This window comes from Gracilinanus agilis, chromosome 3 (genome assembly GCF_016433145.1).
Source record: "Gracilinanus agilis isolate LMUSP501 chromosome 3, AgileGrace, whole genome shotgun sequence".
Classification (NCBI taxonomy): Eukaryota; Metazoa; Chordata; class Mammalia; order Didelphimorphia; family Didelphidae; genus Gracilinanus; species Gracilinanus agilis.
In genome coordinates, this window is record NC_058132.1 from 9,519,868 (window position 1) to 9,541,374 (window position 21,507).

Here is a 21,507-nt window from a genome sequence, read left to right on the forward strand (position 1 = left end):
AGATCTACCTGGATTGAACTAGGGGATCAGAGCAAATTACCTACTGTGTTAGATTACTTATCCTCTCTCTTACTTCCTTATTTCTATTTCCTCTTCTCATTTGTAAATAAATTTCCATAAAAGTCATCTTAACTTGAGGTTATTCTTAATTGGGGACTGATAATTGTTCAATCCCCGGCAACCAACCTTTTAATATTAACCAACCTTACAGTCACTAGCACACATGGGTCACAGACCTCCCCACACACACACTTAAGGATTAAGTGGGGGTATACACATTACTGGTGGCTAAACTCTAAATAGGCAGGGTAGAGTTAATCCTATATTCACAGTATAAAGATCCATTCTTAGAAATCATTGCAGTATCATAGTCAAATTAATACATCATTAATGATCCCATTTCCTTATTTTGAAATCTCATAATTCGAACAAGATCTGATTTTCCAAGGCTGACTGCTTTGCCCTTTAGTTGACTTCTTAAAGTCTTATAAGTTTACAGAGAAAAAACTTTCCCCATTAACCTTCCCATACAGTAAACACCCACTCTTTTTATTATCTCTTTCCATATTTTAGTACTGACAGAATCTCAATGCTCTACACTGGATCTAATTAATATGATTTTACCCTAGAGTATCACAATTTGTTTATCTGGGAGTTTTCAGGGACATGGACTCCCCCCCCCCCCTTTTAGGCCCTCCAAGTTTTCCTTTTTGTAGTGAGAAACACATAGCTCTTGAATTCCAATGAAAACAATTACAAAATAGAAAAGAAATCCAGCAAAAACTAATACTAGTTGGATATTTCCCAATTCATATGCTTTTTCCTTTTCCTTGAGCCAGAAAAGAGTTAAGAAATCTGCAGACAGTTTAACTTTTTATTAGTACTCTCTCAAACCTGTGTTGATATTTTTGAGAGACAAGGTGGACTTGTAGACGTCAAAATCCTACCTTATTACATCATCAAAGGAGTGGGACTTTAGCTCAGTCCCAAAAATAGGCCAATTGCATCATGAATCTGAGTCCTTGGATAGAATGGATCGAACAGTAGGGATCAGGTCCCCTATCCCTTCCACATCTTCCCCATTCCCTCTTATTTGTTTGTTTGGAAAGACCTATATGTGTCAGCAAAAAAAAAAAACAAAAAACGAGTGAGTGCCAATTAACTAGGCAATGGCTGAAAAAATCTGTATTAGAAGTATGCCGACAAATAGTGAGGAAGAATGATTATGATTCCAGAGGAACAGTTCTTAGTATTGTAGTATTTTTTTGTACAGTATGAAATTTGGGGTGTTTAATGAGGGCTTCTCTGTGGGGAAGTCTATGAAGACTGGGCTACAGCAAAAAGCCTTTCCAAGTAAACAGAAGACATTGTATCCTATCTCCAGCATGTATCCAGTGTATACTCAAGTATGAGCTCAAGTTGAAGCCCTTCCTATAATTATTCCCTGTACATTCTAGTCCCTTCAGTCCAAAAAAAATGTTGTTCACTACTGATCATACAACTCTTATACTTTATATTGTCTACAGTGATTTGAATGAACACAAAACATTTGAGCGACAAAAATTGATCCAGAACTAAACTATAACTCTTTGCAGATGATATGATGGTACACTTAGATAACCCTAGAAAATAATCTAAAAAAAACTAGTAGAAATAATAATTAATTTTAGCGAAGTTATAGGATACAAAATAATCCTACATAAATCATCAGCATTTTTATATATTTCCAACAAAAATCAGCAGCAAGAGTTAGAGAAACTCCATTTACAATCACTATAGACAATATAAAATATTTAAGAATCTTTTTGCCAAGACAAACAGGAATTATATGAACACAACTACAAAACACTATTCATGCAAATAAAACTACATCTAAACAATTGGAAAAACATTCATTGTTCTTGGCTAGGATGAGCTAATATAGTACAAATGACAATACTAAATAAACTAATTTACTTATTCAGTGCTACACCTATCAAAACAACTTTATTACAGAATTAGAAAAAATTATAACAAATTTCATCTAGAAGAACAAAAGATCAAGAATATCAAGGGAGATAATAAAAAAAAAATGTGAAGGATAGAGGCCTAGCTTTACCAGATCTCAAACTATACTATAAAACAGTGATCATCAAAAGAATATGGTATTGGCTAAGAGACAGAAGGGTGGATCAATGGAACAGACTAAGGGTAAATGCCTTAAGCATGCTAGTGTTTGATAAACCCAAAGATCCCAGCTTTTGGGACAAGAACTCATTATTTGCAAAAACTGCTGGGCAAACTGTGGGAAAAATTAGGTTTATATTAATTTCTCACACCTTATACCAAGATAAGTTCACAATGGGTATATGACTTAAACATAAAGAATGATATTACAAATAAATTAGAGGAATGTGAAATACCTGTCAGATCTATGGGAAAGAAAAGAACTGAAGACCAAATGAGAGATAGGGAACATTAAAAAATGGAAAAATGGATAATTTTGATTATATTAAATTTAAAAGTTTGCAACAGTTCTCAAGTGTTTCCAGCTTGTTCTGAACTCCTCTTTCTCCTCATTAATGTTAAAATAATAGGATTCCATTACAATCACAGGCCACCATTTGTTCAGCCATTTCCCAATTGATGAGTTTCCTCTTAATTTCCAATACTTTTGTCACACCAAAAAGTGAACCGTCAAGTGTTTTGTATTTTTAACATATATAGGTTCTTTTCCTTTTTGTTTTTTAATGCCCTTTGGACATAGTTCCAAATTGCACTCCCCAGAATGTTGAATTAGTTCTCAACAATCCTAAAAGTTCATTCCCTTTTCAATCTTCCCATATCTCCTCCAACTTTTTGTCACTTTCCTTTTCTGTCATAATAACCAATCTAATAGAGGTGGGCTGGTCCCTCAGACTTGTTATCATTTGCATTTCTCCAAATGATAGTGATCATCCTCCTCCTGAGGAAAACACACAGATGTGAGCACTTTCATTAGGTTTTGTTGCACTATGAATTCTCTGATATGGGAATCCATCTGGAACTGATCTGTTCAGAAGACATTTTCTCATATTGAACAAGTTCTAGACTCTCTATTTCAATGTTTTTCTTCATTCATGACAGGAATAAGACTTCTATCCAAAAGGAATTCTTGCTTGGGAATAAGAGATGATTGTTGCCTAAAGGCCTTACCTTATGGATCATACTCCTAATCCTATTCTGTTAAATAAGCTAAGAGTGGAAACTATAAGCTTAGCATCACTCATGAGGTTTCTCTCCAGTGGGGATTTTCTGACATGAAAGAAATGTGGAGCATTAATAAAGACTATCTGGTATAGATTTTAAAATTAATATTCAATATCTCCAAAGTATAATATTTATAAAGATTTGTTAATATTTAACTAGAGAGCTAGAGAATACAGGGAGTGCTCGCCACTCACGTGGGAGAGCAAGAGGGCATTACCTAAAACTTATATACAATCACATAAAAGATACATGTAAACAGACAGAAAAAGGGAAGTTTGGGGCGAGATAAGAATTCTGGGAGATGAAGTCTAAAGGATATAAAATTTCCACTTACACACCGGATTTATTACATTCAAAAAGTTTCTCTCCAGTGTGGATTTTCTGATGCATATGAAGTTTGTCCCTCCGTGTGAAGGCCTTTCCACATTGTGTACATTCATAAGGTTTCTCTCCAGTATGGATTTTCTGATGCATATGAAGTTTGTCCCTCCGTGTAAAAGCCTTTCCACACTGTGCACATTCATAAGGTTTCTCTCCAGTGTGGATCCTCACATGTGCAATAATTCTCGTCCTGTCTAAGAAACACTTTCCACATTGTGTACACTCATAGGGTTTCTCTCCAGTGTGGATTCTCTGATGCTTAGTAAGATGACTCTTCTGTGTGAAAAACTTTCCACACTGTGTACATTCATAAGGTTTCTCTCCAGTATGGATCCTCTGATGTACATCAAGACTCACCCTGTCTAAAAAACCCTTTCCACATTGGGTACATTCATGAGGATTCTCTCCAGTGTGGATTTTCTGATGGATATGAAGTTTATCCCTCCGTGTGAAAGCCTTTCCACATTGTGTACATTCATAAGGTTTCTCTCCATTGTGGATCCTCTGATGTGCATCAAGACCTGCCCTGTGTATGAAACCCTTTCCACTTTGGGTATATTCATGAGGTTTCTCTCCAGTGTGGATTCTCTGGTGCATAGCAAGACTGCCCCTCCATGTGAAAGCCTTTCCACACTGTTTACATTCAAAAGGTTTCTCTCCAGTGTGGATTCTCTGATGCTGAGCAAGAGAGCCCCTCTCTGTGAAACCCTTTCCACATTCTTTACATTCATAAGGTTTCTCTCCAGTGTGGATTCTCTGATGTCTAACAAGAGTGCTCCTCTCGGTGAAAACCTTTCCACACTGCTTACATTCATAAGGTTTCTCTCCAGTGTGGATTCTCTGATGATCAGCAAGACGGCTCCTCCATGTGAAAGCCTTTCCACATTGTTTACATTCATAAGGTTTCTTTCCTGTGTGGATTCTCTGATGTTCAGCAAGATAGCCCCTCCCTGTGAAACCCTTTCCACATTGTTTACATTCATAAGGTTTTTCTCCAGTGTGGATTTTCTGATGCAAAGCAACACAATCCCTCCGTGTGAAAGCCTTTCCACACTGGGTACATTCATAAAGTTTCTCCCCAGTGTGGATTCTCTGATGTCTAACAAGAATGCTCTTCTCTGTGAAACCCTTTCCACATTGTTTACATTCATAAGGTCTCTCTCTGGTGTGGATTTTCTGATGTATAGCAAGATTGTCCCTCTGTGAGAAAGCCTTTCCACACTGTGTACATTCATAAAGTTTCTCCCCAGTGTGGATTCTCTGATGTTTAACAAGACTGCTCCTCTCTGTGAAAGCCTTTCCACACTGTTTACATTCATAAGGTTTCTCTCCAGTGTGGATTCTCTGACACTCAGCAATAATTAGGTTACCTTGATACACTGATACTTTATTTCCTAGGTTACCTTGATACACGGGCATTTCAGGAGGTTTCTCATGCGACTGATTAAATCCTACTTTTTCAGGAAAGCATTTGGTGTATTCACTATCCTGACAACAGTCATTTCCTGAGGTCAATTTCATATACTGATTTAGAACTAAATGTTGGCTGAATTTCTCTGGAATTTCATCAAATTCACAGCTGCTCTTTGGATTTTTATTTACTTTGATATTAAAGTCACAGATTTCTCTCAAAATGAAGTCAAAGGGACCTTGATTCATGCCTCTTGGAGGGCCAGATCCTTCTACAAAAAGGCTCAGCTTTGTACATATCTCCTTGACTTCAAAATTAGTCTCTGCCTCTGAAAAAAAACAAATAATGATATAAACACAGATGGAAAGGGGACACACATATACACACACAGAATATAAGTTCTATCCTCTGCTGGCAATAAGTAAATGGATTTTTATTCTATTTCCCAAGGACAAGAAAAAGTTTTCAAACTTAAAGAAGCAGAATAAGTCTTTGAATACATCATTTGTTCATACCTGCAAGATGGAACATTTTAGAAATACTTTCAAATACAATAACAATGAAATTTCACAATAGATCTGTTACACAGACCAAGTTTCTCATCATACTTCACAACTCATGTCAAAAGTAAAGCATGACCAGCTGTGTGACCCTGGGCAAGTCACTTGACCCCCATTGCCCACCCTTACCACTCTTCCACCTATGAGCCAATACACAGAAATTAAGGGTTAAAAAAAAAAAAGTAAAGCATGGATGGGGCAACTGGGTGGATCAGTGGATTGAGAGCCAAGCCTAGAGACAGGAGGTCCTAGGTTCAAATACGACCTCAGACACTTCCCAGCTGTATGACCCTGGGCAAGTCACTTGACCCCCATTGCCTAGCCCTTACTGCTCTTCTGCCTTGGAGCCAATACACAGTATTGATTTCAAGATGGAAGGTAAAGGTTTAAAAAAAAAAAAAGGAAAGCATGGAGAAGTGACCTAACAAACTTCCTTGCAAGCAGACTATAACTCAAACCCTGTGCCTAACCATTTCTGTCTTTCCATTAAAAGTCACTTTTTGATTAATCTTACAATTTTGTCAATCTCAAGTAATGTTCCAGATATTCTGTTCCCATCATTTTGGATACACTATCACATAGTCATTTTGGGTAACTTTTATATGCTAAGCTGAGAAACATCTTACTCTTTTTTAACTCTCATGCAGTAATGGTCAAAGTGGAATATAAGATTTCTTCTTTTCTCTACAGATGTAAAGATATTATGCTATTTAGTGCAGACATATTCAATATCCATCTTATTTTACAATCTACCATATGTCTCATACTCGAGACTGAGTAAAGCATCTATTTCTCAGGAAATAAACAGTATAATTCAGAGTTGGTCTGCCAGCCCCCAAGCCTAGCCCTCTCTTCACTACAACAGATAAAAGTCGTTTGGGGTAACAGCCCTTATACCTCTGTTTTCACCTCACTCGCTTAGACAGGAGATCTTTGGATCTTTTTGCTCTAGTAGCCATGGTGATTCTCCTCATTGAAAACAGGAGATAAGATTTTCTCTTAGAATTTTTGGAAGCCCTGGTAATGAGGAAGGATGAATGGATCAGGAGAGAAAAACAAAAAATTTGGTCCTCTTAATGGAAAGGGGGCATGCAAGCAAGGCCTACAGAATGGTTTCTGTTGTATTCATTACTGGGACATCTGCAGGAGGGTCGAGATCATGAAACACATTTGCAATCAGAAAACTCCATCTTTATCTATCTTTTTAATAGAAGGATAGGCACATTCCATAACCCCCATTATCTAGAAATTAAACACAGTTGGTAGGGATGGGATAAGAGGTCAGAACTTGGAGTCAGAAAAACAAATTTAATGCTGAGAGAGATGGTAAATTGGTGCCCCAGGATAAATTATTTATTCGCTGTTACTTCTGTTGCCTAAACTATGAATTGAGAGCAATAAGAGTATGAAACTCACAGGGATGTTGGGAAATTAATGATAATTATGAAATCCTCTACCCAGTAGAGGACATAGAGCAGGTATTTTTAAATGCTTGTTGCCTTCCCTTTCATTCCAATCACTTGAGGGAAGAATAAAGAAAGAATAAGGATAAATTGGCTAGACTAGGCAGAATTAGGGGCTGTGAGCTACAGTTAAATAGGTCTTTTTAAATTTTATTTCCATATTATTTGTTTTCAGAAGTGAATAATCTTATAAAACCACAACCTCAAAACAAAATCCCAAATAAACAAGTGAAAAATCTTATGTTTTCATCTGCACTCCAATTCCAACAGGTCTTTCTCTGGAGGCATTCTTTGTCATATGTAATGGTTAGAATGGGTGGTTGCCAAAAATTGTAATTAACCCTTAAGTCACAAGACTGTTAATAGCTAGATTTATTAATAAGAAAAAGAAAATAAGATAGAAATGTAGAGAGGAGGTGAAGAATTTCCTAGGCTAATATTTTCAGAGCCCAAGAACTCAAGGTCTGCCTCTGAATCTCAGCCTCAAAAAATAACCCCCACAGCTTCCTGCTGGGTCTCATCTTGTAAATCCTTACTTCACCCACTAGCTCTCTTACATCACTCTCCCAGGAAACAATCACAATTCCTCAATTAGCCTGGCAGTAACGGAGGGGCAGTGCCTCTGGGATCAAATCCCTGATTGAGAATTGAGAAATGGAAGGGAAATCCAAATCTCTGATAAAATCAAAATACAAATTCCCTTCTCACAATCCCTCCTGGGATTCTAAAGGGAGATGAGCATGTTGAAATCTCTTCAACTGAGGGTCTTGGGAGATTAACATGGCTAGTATCCCCAATGAATCATTTCAAATAACCAACGTATATCTCTTAGGATTCTCCCAGTAACAGTGCATAAAACATTGCACTTTCTAAGGGGAAATTACAGCAATCTGAGAACAAGAGGAAAATAAAGAAAGGAAACAAAAACAATAATAGGCACATTACAAAAAGCAAATTAATGGGCATTCCCCTTTGGCATAAGAATTTACATTTAGAATAAATGTGTTCAACCCACTTCATTTCAGTTCATTCTGGATCTCTTGATGTAGCATGTGGTTTCTGAAGGCATCTCCATGACACCTTCTTCAAAAAATTCCCCTTCCTGAGTCAGGGTGCTGGAGAGCTTTTTCTCCTAAAATTCCTCCAAAAGATTTTCAAAGTCTGGATTTTAGGACAGCCATACAATTAAAACCATACAATAAGTCCCTCAAAATTGTAGTGGATCATTGTATTTCTGAGAGTAGCCAAAGCTAGCACAGTTGAACATTCCATAACATTATTGTTGTGTATAATGTTCTCTGGTTTTGCTTATTTCACTGCATCACTTCCTGAGGGTTGGCCCTGCTCTTTCTAAAATTTTCCTATTCATCATTTATTATAGCACAATAGTATTCCATCACCCTCACACACCAGAATGTGTTCAGCCATTTGTCAACTGATAGCCATCCTTTTAATTTCCAATTCTTTTCTACCATCAAAAGAGCAGTTACGGGGCAGCTGGGTAGCTCAGTGGATTGAGAGTCAGGCCTAGAGACAGGAGGTCCTAGGTTCAAATCCGGCCTCAAACACTTCCCAGCTGTGTGACCCTGGGCAAGTCACTTGACCCCCATTGCCCACCCTTACCACTCTTCCACCTAGGAGCCAATACATAGAAGTTAAGGGTTTAAAAAAAAAAAAGAGCAGTTACAAATATTTTCCTACAAGTAGGCCCTTTCCCTTTTTTCTGATCTTTTTGGGACACAGACCTAGTAGTGGTATTACTGGATCATATAAAAGGGAATTCTTTGTTCTCTTTGAGTTTACACTTCTTTTTTACAATCCTTTATTCCCTTTGTCTATTTTGAGTTAACACTTTGGTTATCAATAACTTAAGTACCCCTGAACTCTCCTTTGTCTACTTTCAAATTGAATCAACAAAAGGTTGAATACCCAACTTAGTACTAGGTGAGATTTAGAAAATTCACACCCTTAGTTATGAATCCTTTTGATGAGAACTTAACCTTCAGAAGGTGAGAAGTTCAATCACACAGACACTGCCCTCTTGGGCAGTGCTCTAGCACTCTAGCACAATTTGGAAAATGTGATTGGCCCTTGGGAAAAGGGAAATGGACAAGAAGTCACCATAAAAGAAAGCCCCAAAATAGCTCAGAGGGAGATGTCTTTGAGAAGATAGTCTGAAGAGATTGTCTTCTGGAAACAGTCTTCTGACTGGGGAGAGTCTTCCAGGGAACTTCACTGGAGACTCAGGCTTGGATTGTGGGCTTGGAGCTCAGTGAAAGCCTGACTCCTTTCCTAGTTTCATTAGAGACTACCTTCCACCTTGGAGGAGGCCTCGTGGTTACTCACCACCCTTCCTGGTTGAGAGCTAATTAATCTCTGCCTGGATTAAGTAGACCTGGAGTAAACATTTAGGTTGATAGGACAAATAATCTCTTCGCATTTTTCTACTTTATTGTTTCTTCTCCAGTTTGTAAATATTTGTAAATAAATTTCTGACTCAAGATATAATAAATACTGATGACCACATAATTTCATATATTTATTGTCCAACCATTAATTATAACCATTACAATGCTATAGGTAATTGATAGGGTATTTAAGATTTAGGGTAAGTAAACAGGCAGCCAGAAGCAAAACCTTGGCTAAGAACTGTGGACATTCTAATATAGAATGATGGGAGAGATTTGAGTTGGAGAGTGTGAACTTGGCAGAGCTGGAAGAAGTGTGGAGCTGCCATCCAGCCAGCTGAGCCTCTGCAACCTGTAACCTGTGGATTTTGGGATTGTGTAGACCAGTGATTCCCAAAGTGGGCCCCACCTCCTCCTAGTGGGTGCTGCAGTGATCCAGGGAGGCTGTGATGGCCACAGGTGCATTTATCTTTCCTATTAATTGCCATTAAAATTTAAAAAAAAAATAATTTCCAGGGGTGCTAAGTAATATTTTTTTTGGAAAGGGGGCGGTAGACCAAAAAAGTTTGGGAACCCCTGGTATAGAAGATAGGAAAGACCATCGAGCAAGAGAGCCTAGGTTAAGTGAAGGCTACAACTCTGCAATTGGTGGACAATTAGCAGATAGCCTCCTCCCTAGTGCCTCACTGGAGCTATTGGCTGAGCAAGGATTTTGGTTCCTGTGTCCTGAATTCATCAAAGGATCAGCTTGGACCAGGGTTGTGAGAATCCCAATCTTCCAGCCCTCTCCAGCCTCAGCCAGGGTGTTCTGCCTATCAGTACTTAGTGTAGTAGGGAAGCCAGCTTATTATTTAACATTCTAATGACAGTTGGTGTTTCCCTAATAGTTAGACAAAACCTCACCTGCTTTCTCTGCCTTTACAACATTAAACTTGTTTTTCTAAACTTCCTGTTGTTCTCCTCTAGACCAATAGAACCCACATTAAGTTAATTTTGTTATCCCTGGATAGTTTGGTGGGCAGTTAAACTGCCAATGGTCAGTTAGCCAGCATGTGTAGTTCTCTGTCACTACGCATTCCCCACATCCCCTGTGTGGTGTATTTAGTGTATCTATTCAGTCCTTTCCCTTGTGGAGTTTGGGTGTGTTCCTTGTTGCCTTTATTCCCTGTCTGGCACCAGTCTGACCCATTTACTTATTTCAACAATTAAAAGGTATGCATTGTTTTGAGCCCATTGGGAGTCACTCCAAATTGCTCTCCAGAAAGGATGGATAAGTTCACAAATCCAACAGCAAGGTATTAAGTGCCCAATTTTGCCAAATCCCCTCCAACCTTTGTCACTTCCCTTTACTGTCATATTGGCCAGTAGGTTAGGGGTGAGGTGATACTTCAGAGTTCTTTTAATTTACTTCCCTAATCAAGAGCCAGCAATAACATTTCTTCATATGGTTACTGACAGCTTTGATTTCTTCATTTGAAAAATGCTTATTCATAAACTATGACCATTTGTGACTTGGCAAATGACTTGCATTCTTGGATAAAATTGACAGAGATTTTTATTTGTTTGAAAAATGAGATCAGAGAACTCTATTATAAAACAGTATTTCCCAGTTTATTATTTCTCTTCTAATCTTTACTACATTGGTTTTGTTTGTTCAAATAGTTTAAAATTAATATAGTCAAAATTATTCATTTTACATCATATAATGTTCTTTATCTCTTGTTTGGTCATAAATTCTTCCTTTCTCCATAGATCTGTAAACAATTCTATGTTCCCCAAATTTACTTATGATATCATCCTTCATGTCTTAATCATATGTCCATTTTGATCATATCTTGAAATTGGGTGTGAGCTATTGGTCTATACCTAATTTTTATCATACTGTTTTCTAGTTTTCCAAGCACTTATCATTTCCAAGCATTTTATATGGTCACTGTAGACAATATAAAATATTTGGGAATCTATCTGCCAAGAGAAGCACAGGAATTATACGAACACAACTACAAACTCTTTTTACACAAAGAAAACTAGATGTAATTAATTTTAAAACGTTAATTGCTCTTGGGTAGTGAAGAAAGGAATTTGCAGGAACATGCAAACAATGTACAGATGCAGGAAAAACAAGATGAGGAGATGGAATGTTAGTGAGAGAGGATTCTGGGAGAGCCAACGGAATTTGGCAGGAGTTGTTGAAACCTCAAGGTCTTTTGGAGCTTGAACTCTGTGTGGGAGACAGCTCTGGACCTTTCCTCCTGATCTAACCAGCAATTCCTGTCCCAAAGTGATTCCTGTGAAAAGACCTGCTGAATTCCTGTTCCTGATCCTCAGTCACTGGAGATCTACCAGTGCAGACTCAATCAACCACAGTCTACCTGAGGGGTTTTGCCCTATGGGTGGACTTCACTGAGACAGCTGAGAACCTCTAATCCTAATCAATCAACTTCCTAGAGACTTGTTTGATTTCTTAGCCTAGGGATTAGTTTAGATACTGAACCATGTAGAATTAGAGAGTATCTTCAGGTGTGCCTGGGCTGTGGCTGAGGGCATAAGATAGATAGGGATTCCTGTTACCAGCCTTCCTTTTCCAATCTACTCTCCATTCACTTCAATAAACCAATTTACAAAGAGATTATAGCAGTCAGATCAAGTGGCCATACGGGGACACTGATTTAGGGAATATTTTAGGGAAAGAGAGTCTATTTTCCTTTGGCTAAGTCAAGTCCTAAACAACCACCATTCTCTCTCTCTCTTGCATACTGTCCCAGAGAAGAAACACCTAAAGGAAGTTGGGTAAAAGTAAAATTTCCAGCAAAGGGACATTTCTCTTTCCTGAGGTGTTTTCCTTTTCCTGGCACAGTTGCTGTGTTATCCCTTGTCTTACTTGCTAAACAGACCCGGTTTAGGGAGCCTGAAAGGCACTTGCTCCCTGAGTTTTGTAGAAGCTGCCCTGCCAGGACAAGTTAAGAAAAACATTCTTGGTCACCAGCTATATTCTTGCAGGGCTGCTTGATTTACCTTTAACAGCTTTCAAGGAAAGGGCAGAGAGACATCCATTTTGATCTCTGTCATAGAGGGAGACACCCTGTCATTTCAGGTTATCTTAAATCCTGAACACCAGATATAACTCCTCACAGGGATTCTCTCATTTACCCTTTTAACAGTAGGATGAGCTAAAATAATAAAAATGACAATACTACCTATATCAATTAACTTAATCAGTGCCATACCTAACAAAGTACCAGAACAACATTTTATAGAATTAGAAAAAATAATAACAAAATTGATCTAAAAGAACAAAAGATCAAAAATATCAAGAGAACCAATGAAAAACAATGTCAAGGATGGTGGCCTATCAATACCAGATCTTAAATTGTAGTATAAAGCAGTGATCATCAAAACAATATGGCATTAACTAAGCGACAGAAGAGTGGATCAATGGAATAGCTTTGGAATAAATCACCTCAGCAATCTAGTGTTCCATAAACCCAAAGATCATAACTTTTGGGATAAGAAATTAATATTGGACTAAAATTTCTGGGAAAATTAGAAAGCAGCATGGCAAAAATTAGTTATAAATCAATTTCTAACACTTTATATCAACAAAAATTCACAATGGGTATATGACTTTAACATAATGATATTGTAAGTAATTAAATTAGGTGAACAAGAAATAGCATCCCTCTTAGATCTATGAAGAAGGGAAGTATTACAGGCCAAGCAAGAGACAGAGAACATTACAAAATGTAAAACAAATCATTTTGACTATACTAAATTAAAAAGGTTTTGTATAGACAAAACCAATGAAATCAAAGTTAGAAGGGAAATGACAAACTGGGGGAAAATTTTTATAATAAATTTCTCTGACAAAGATCTAATTTCTCAAATATACAAAGAACTAAGTCAAATTTATTTAAAAAAAAAAAGCCATTCCCTAATTGAAAAATAGACAAGGGATAAGAACAGGCAGTTTTCAGATGAAGAAATCAAAACTATCAATAATCACAGTAAAAAAATGTTCTAAATCCCTGCTGAATAGAGAAATAAAAATCAAAACAATTCTGAGGTACCACCTCACAGGTAGCAGAGTGGTCAATATGACAGTAAAGGAAAATAATAAATGTTGGAGGGTATGTGGTAAAATTGGGACGCTAATGCATTGCTGGTGGAATTGTGAATGGATCCAACCATTCTGGAAGGCAATTTGGAATTATGGCCAAAGGGCTTTAAAACAACAAATGAGCTTTGATCCAGCAATTCCATGGCTAGCTTTGTTTCCACAAGTGATTAAAAAAGGGTGGGGAGAAAAGACCTGTTTTTACAAAAATATTTATAGCAGCTCTTTTTCTGGAAGTAAAGAATTAGAAAATGGGGGGGGGGTGTCTCTTGATTGGGGAATGGCTGAACAAATTGTGGCATATGATGTTGATGGAATACTAATGTGCTATAAGCAATCATGAATAGATTGATTTCTATAAAAACTTGAAAGACCAACATGAACTGATGGGGAGTGAAATAAGCAGAACTAGGAGAACAATGTATACAGAAATGGATTGCTACTAAAAGCAATACAATGATCCAGGACATTCCAAGGAACTTATGACAAAGAATGCAATCCACATCTAGAAAAAGAACCATAGAAGTAGAAATCCAGAATAAAATGTGATTCATCACTGGTTTTAAAAGATTACTCTATTACAAAAAAGAATAATATAGAAATCAGTTTTGAGTGACAATATAGGTATAACCCAGTGCAAATGCTTGTCAGCTCCAGGATAGGGCAGGTGAGACAGGAAAAGACAACATGAATCATGTAATTATGGAAAGAAATCTTAAAAATAAAATTAAAAAAAAAAAACCCTGAAAAGTTCTACAGTAACTGATACAAGTGAAATGAGCAGAAGCAGGAAAATATTATATACAGTAATAGCAATATTGTATGATGGTCAACCATGGATTTTTCTGCACTCCCCTTTGCCCAGTTTTATTTCTAATTCCTCTTAATCCTCACAAATAAACCCTTTCTGCCTACCTTTAAAGCTGTTTTCCTCAGGAGCCTCACATTACTCTGAGCCTTATTCATTCTGTGATTCTATAATTCTAGAAGTACTCTTAAGGTTTTTAAGATTCTCAGGGTGGTTTCAGCTTTTGCTTCTGTTATGCTGCTTTCTTGGCGTTGCTTATCCCATGAATACTTCCTAACAAAAAAATCCTTTCTAAAGACCAGACTCATCCCAAAAGGGAAGGGGCTGCCTTGGCAGGTAGAGTGTCCCTTTCAATGGCCATCTGCAAGAAAAATCTGCCTTGGTAATAACAGAGAATTTGCACACAAAATTCATGACTAATTAGAAGGTTGACTAGATGACTTTTGTGATTAGCTTCAGGAATGTAAATCTGTAACATTGTTTTAAGTTTTCATTTGAAGCTACCTAAAATAGAAGGGAGACAATTTCAGGAGCAAGAAAAAATCCCAGTTTCTCATCACAGAATTCAAAGGCTTTTTTAAAAAATTAAAACCAGGTAAGAGGAAAACCCTGTGCAGAGATCAGCGCTTTTGCTTTTTTAATCACTGACAAAAGCTTAAAATCCTGCATCTTTCACATGAAATGAAGACATTCCCTTAATGGAAGATTCAGAGTTAACTGAGGAAATGGTCCTTACCCACAGAGAGTAGATTTTGCACATTCTCCAGCATGACTTCCCTGTACAGCTCTTTCTGAGAAGGGTCCAACAGGCACCACTCCTCCTGGGTGAAGTCCACAGTCACATCCTTGAATGTTATTGACCCCTAAACCAGCAAAAGTCACAAGATTTAGAGCTGAGCTTGCAGAATTCATCCAATCTAGTCCTCATCAACTAATTTGAAGAAAGTGAAGAACACAAGACACTCCAAACTCTTCACCTTGAAGAGAGTCAGAGCCAGCTCTGGAGACGAGTCATTCAGAGCCCAATGGGATACTGACAAAGACATTTTGTGTCTGAAGTGAGAATCATGTTGGAGGAATAAAACTTGGAGAAGTGTCTCACTGTGAAATGCTTTTCCCTATGGAATTAGGGAGAGGGTATGTGCTGAGTGAGGCAGGAGATTCTGTGGAGAAGAGAGAAGGTGATGTGAAATCCCTCCTCACCACAACTGTCAGAACTATTCTGGTAAGCACATTTTTTGAAGTTTGTGAGAAGGTAGCAATTACTGCGTATTCTAGGGGGGAAAATATTACTGAAACAATGTGGAAAAATCAACTGTAATCTTCTTTGCTACTAAGAGCAGTGTAATGATCCAGGACAATCCTGAGGGACTTGTGAGAAAGAAGGCAATTGAGAGAAAGAACTGTGGGAATAGAAACACAAATGAAAAACCTGATTTATCACATGGTTCTATGAGTATATGATTGGGGGGTTTGGTTTCAGAAGATCACTCTATTCCAAATATGAACAATATGGAAACAGGTTTTGAGAAATAAGACATGTATAACCCAGTGGAATTGTTGGTCAGCTCCAGGAGGGGGGAGGGAAAAGGAAGGGAGACAATACGAATCATGTAACCATGGGAAAATATTCTAAATAAACTTTTTCAAATTAAAAAAAAAAAAGGAAAATATTGAGAAAACAACAGATTACATAATCCTGTTAGGTTCAAGGTAAATGATTTTCACAGGAAAAGGAAAGACCTAATGTTCCTGTATGTTAAGTGCACTCTAAGTTCCTGATAGTTTAATAATGTTGGAAAAGCAGACCTTTTAGTCCTCCCCTGGAATTCCCATCCTTTTTCTTCTACTAAAAACACGCCTTTTCTTGTCGGTGCCTTCACCTGATCTCGCCCCAAACTTCTTCCAAAGCCTCCCTGGCAGAGTTGACTGACCTGTCCAAACCCTAGAGGTCAGGATCACAGACTGTCCTCGGGGCATTTCTGGAATTGTGGACACACAGCCATCACCCTCTGATGGAATGTCACACTCCAGGATGGATGAATAAATGACTGCCCTTGGGCCTCTCTGGAACCTGGGCTGGCTCACCCTGGAAAATCCCCAGAACACAGTTGGGGATTGTGGTTGACCTTTGAAGTCACACTGACAGCAGGCAGTGACGGCGCCCCTGGAGACTTGGGAAAGACAGAGGTCTTAGTTCTTTGGGGAGCTGGGCCAGGGCTGGGGATGGACTGCACTCACCTGGGATGGGGGCCTCTGGGTCCTGGGTGCCATTCCCTCTAACTGCAGGGTCTCTGCTTGGCTCAGAAGGTGGTCCTTCAGCAGGGTGGGAGCCCCGAGGTGGGGAGACTTCCTCTGGGTACACCTGTGGGGAATTAGAGAGGGGGAGGGCTCAGAGGAGCTCCCAGGGCCCTTCCTCTGGCCTCAGGGGAGACTCTCCTCAACAGGGGAGGGACAGGGAGCTTCAGGCTTGGACAGGACCTTGGACTGGCCAGGAAGAAGCCTCCCCTCCCTCTCTGCTGCTCTATTTTGGCTTCAGTCCATTCAGTAACTGCTTTAGGTGCAGAGTGGAATGCAGGAGACTGCTAGGAGAGGTTGGTGGGTAATGGGGGGGGCGCTTAGATGGGCATCAGGTGGGGGTTGGGGGAAACATGTTGGCATTTGTTCTGTGCTAGAGATAGGAACTACTTCTGGTGAATGGGGGCACGGGCACGGGCATCCCCCCACCCCCCACCCCCAACCAGGCTCATGTGGGCTGCTTCTCCCCTTGGACCTTTGGGGATGGGCAGGACCAGCCCCGCCCCCATCCTGTGACTGCACCCTCCTTCCCAGGGGGGAGGAAGGTGGGGACCCACTCTCTCCTCTGAGGGTGGGCAAAGCCCCGCCATGGCTGCTGGTTCAGACAGAGCCTCCCTGCCTGACACCGGCACTTCCATTTGTCCCTTTTCTAGGGTCCAGACACAGAGACACAAACAGAGACCGCCTTCCCCCTCCCCGCTCCAAACACTTACACCCCCCACACACCTCTCCAGTCCCCTCTCTCTGGTTGCACGTGGACCGGAGCTTCTCCCTTCCCCCCACCACCCCTGACTTCTAGCCTCAGTTACCTGGAACTGAAGGACCCGAGTCTTCTCGCTGAAGCCCGGATTGCGACTTTTGCATCGCTTCCCTCCCCTCCTCTCTCCAGGAGGAAAGTCCCAAAAAGCACAAGCGGGAGGACAACTTCAGGAAGAGAGACTGCCTTCAAGAGCTTCCCAGCAGGACCCAAGCATTCTGGGAAATGGAGTCTTCCACGATTGGAATATCACTGGTTGGATGACGTAATGACACAGGCATTCTGGGAAATGGAGTCTTACTTCCTGGACCTCTAGGTTTGGAGCCCTGGTGGAGGAGGGGCCCCGCACCAGGTGTTCCCGAGTCTCCCAGGCTGGAGCTGGTCCTTTTAGTTTCCTGTCTGGTAGTTTTAGCTTTGATCCTCCTAGACGCCCTTCCTATGCCGTATTGATCCTAATAGCAGGGTCCTAGAATGGAAAAACCCCAATTCCTATATTTTAGGAATAATTACTATGAATTTCTCTGTCACATAGGCTCTGAGATTCCATCTAGTCTATAGCTTTTTGCATCTCCTTTGTCCTTAAGCATCCCAAAGCTCTTCTTCCTCTTTAACAGAATTTGATGACTGAGTGAAGGGGGCAAAGAATATTTTCAGGCCTGAGAGGGAACCTTCAGGAGTCCCCCTGTGTGTGGACTAGGGCTAAGGGTTGCCTGGACCATCTCATCAGGTATTCACCATTTAGGGGTGTCTTTGGGTGCTCTAGGGAGGGGCTGAATAATGAGCTCCTCAAACATGTGAGCAATGAATCCAAGAGTCCCTTTCTCCAATTTTGATAGCTATTGGAGTAGTTCACTGGAAATTAAATACACCTTAAAATTGCCTTACAGAGACTTCACTATGGGAAGGGGAACAAACTGGAAAAGGTAACATCAATAAGACAATGGGGTCTGAAAGGGCTTAAAATTCACCTCAAACTCTTCAAGGTCCCTTCCTCCCAGGAGGACCATCATTCATCTAGATTCCTCTGGCCACACCTCTGGAGTCTCCCACACTGAGGGGGGATGCTGCACTGAACAGAATGAGGACAAACCCCATATTGGATGTTTTGGTGTGGGTTATGATTTGCTCTATTACAATTGCTGATCCTGTTAGAGGATCTGTTATTGTTATTATTCCTCAAGCTTCTATTTCTATTTTCTTAATTCCTCTTCCTGCAATTCATAGTTACATGAGCTTCCTTTCCACAAAAATTACATTAGTCCTTGCTTTGTGGATACAGGGGCTATGACCTCTGCCTTAGTTGTTTTTACAACTTTTTCCTTTAATGCATTTATTTCCTTCTTTAATGTCTCCTCTAATCTCTCCACTAATTTAGCATTCTATCTTTCCATGGCCATCCATGTAGTCATAAAATAGTTCTTAACCGTCTTGCAGTTTTTTTTACAAATTGTGTCCTTATGTGTCGAACATCTTTTTCCTATGAAGATCTAGGTCCATATGTGCCTTCCAGCTCAATAAACCTATCAATAAACTGAGATGGCTTCTCCTCATCTTTCTACCATAAATCTTCAAATTTAGTCCAAGTACCTAGTCTGTCAGAATAAGCTCTCATTGCTTTTAGTAATGCATTCCTAGCCTGACATAGTTGTCAGTAATCCTCTGAATTTGAGTCCCATTTAGGGTCATCAGTTGGCCAATGAATCACTCCCTCTCCCTGGGCCAGATTAACAAGAGAAAGAACCTCATTTCTTTCTCTTTCGATTAATAGCTTGTGGATCAGATCAGACACTTCCATCTAGTTAGTATTATAACTTTCTTAAATGCTTTCAAACATATTTATGTCTATAATGGGCTCATCTTCAAAGGAAGGAATTTTTTTCTATGCATCTCTCAATGTCGGCTGGAAAGGTGTGTTTTATGTTTACTAAGTTCCCTCCTTTATTTTAAGTGGGAATAGGCCTTTATTTGAATTGTCTGTAATTACTACTGCTTGGCTTGTTGCTCTGGTTGGGGCTGGTCAGGAGGTGAGGAGGCAGGGCAAAAAGAGAGTTCAGTGAGGAGAGAGGGCTGAGATCAGGGTTGGGGGCAAGGAGGAAAGAAAGGAGGGATCAGTTTTGGGGCAGGGAGAAAGGAGATTGAGCAGGGGTGCAGGTGGGGACAGGGAGGAGGAGATCAGGTAGGATGGGTGGGGATCATCAGGGAAAGGGGGGTAGGTAGATGAATGGTGGAGAGGGGGAGAAGGATGGTTGGGAAGATGAGTGGGGCTGGGTAGCTTAAAGGGAAAAACTGAATGAGGTGAGGGTAGTTGGATTGAGGGTCAGATGGTAAAGTAGGGTACAGAGATGGGTTGGGAGAAAATGAGATGGGAGGAGTGGGAGGTGAGTGGGGTCTGATAGGGAAAGGGGCAGGAGTCAAATCCTGGCCTACATCTAGAGAAAGAGCCTTCTGGCTAGAAGGCAATGAGGGCAGTTTGTCAGGGTTTTCAGAGTGGGCCAAGCTATTTTCAGTGGGTTTTGTTGAATTTTCAACCATTCTTGCCCACAATAGCCAATAGGCATAGTCTTTAGAATTCTTATGGCCAATGGTCAGTTTCAGATCTTTCAAAACTTTAAAGTCAAAAGAACTATACTGAGGCCACAAAAGGATTTTTGCATCCAGGCTTCGCACAATTTCTTTGCTTCCTTCTGTGAGACTCCATGTTCTTTAGGAAAATTAGGATCACCCCAAGAATTCAATATTTTATGCAAGGTTTAACCTGGAGGAATTTTTTCTGGTTTCCTCTGACTTGTTACAATATTTCCCATAGGGTCTAGTCTTTTGACTCTGGATTTAGAAGAAAATTTTCTAGCCTTTCTTTCCTGATCTGCTTAGGAAAATTCCTGGACCTTTTTTTTCTTTTCCATCTCAGTGAGGCTTCTTCTCTAGCTCGAATTGGTGAGGAGATCAGTAGCTGTGATACAAGTCTATTCTCAGTAATGAGCTGTTCTGACTATTGCTGAATGGCCAATTTAAACAATGAAAGGAACCTAAAACAAAAAAAAAATTGAGATACAACCACTTTTAAATTTTGTTAAGTTGGAAAAACTACCAAGTAGTCAGAAAAACCACTCTTTGATGATCAGGATAGATTAATTTATTCTGGCCACCACAAAGAGTGATGAGCTAAGAACCAAAGACTCTGGGACTCTGGGAACCATATCCCTGGGAGAAAGCACCGTGCTAAGTGCCTACTCCTCTTGGGGAAGACACCATACTAGATGCCAACTTTGAAGGGAAATTGAACCTGAAAGTCTCATTATATCTTTTTGGAAAGCCTACAAAGACTAACCACAAACAGGTGTGTAACCTTCCTTGCAGTCTATAGCTATGGTTTTAAGGAACAGTAGGTTGTAACAAATTAAATGCAAAGGTCAAACTGGACTTCCTGATAAGAAACTTTAACTCAAAAGAGAAGCCTCAAAAGCAAACAAAAGTACTTAACATTTCATTATATACAAAACAGGGGAGCCTGGCACTGGGGTTTTCTCAAAAGGGCAGTGGTAAACTAAGGTATCCAGATTTCATGTTGACACCCCCCCCCTTTTGGGCAAGGCCTAACACCACTGCCCAACCAAACAGACAACTGGTATTAGGGGGCACTCCCCAAATACCCATGCATTGACAGTAGGTCAAAAAGACAGGCAGTCTATGTTTGGCAAAAAATAACTAAGCATTTACCCCAAATTGCCCCCAAAAGTCTTTTAGACTTTTAAATCCCGTGGGTTCTTTTCTCAGCTTGTGTCCTCATTCCATCATAGAAGTCTTTCTTGTTTGCAGGTTCCCAAAACAGTTCAATTGCTAGAACATAAAACAGGAGAAATCTATAACCAATTTCTCTAAACAGGAATTTTATTGACTCTAGTTATTTTTGTTCATCATTACACACAGAACTAAAATATACTTTTGATTTGTCTGATTTAAATGTTATTAGTCCTTAGTCATTACTTAACACTGGATCTTAATTCTCAAAATTAAAATTAACTCCAAAAGTTCTCCAAACTAGAATGCTCCTAACTTCTCATAAATTCAACATCATCCCC

The 21,507-nt window shown here is 39.6% G+C and overlaps 1 pseudogene; it reads right to left on the bottom strand.

The window, feature by feature from the left end:
- Positions 1-876: 876 nt before the first annotated feature.
- LOC123240723 overlaps positions 877-21,507 on the bottom strand; it is a 131,915-nt pseudogene continuing 111,284 nt past the window's right edge.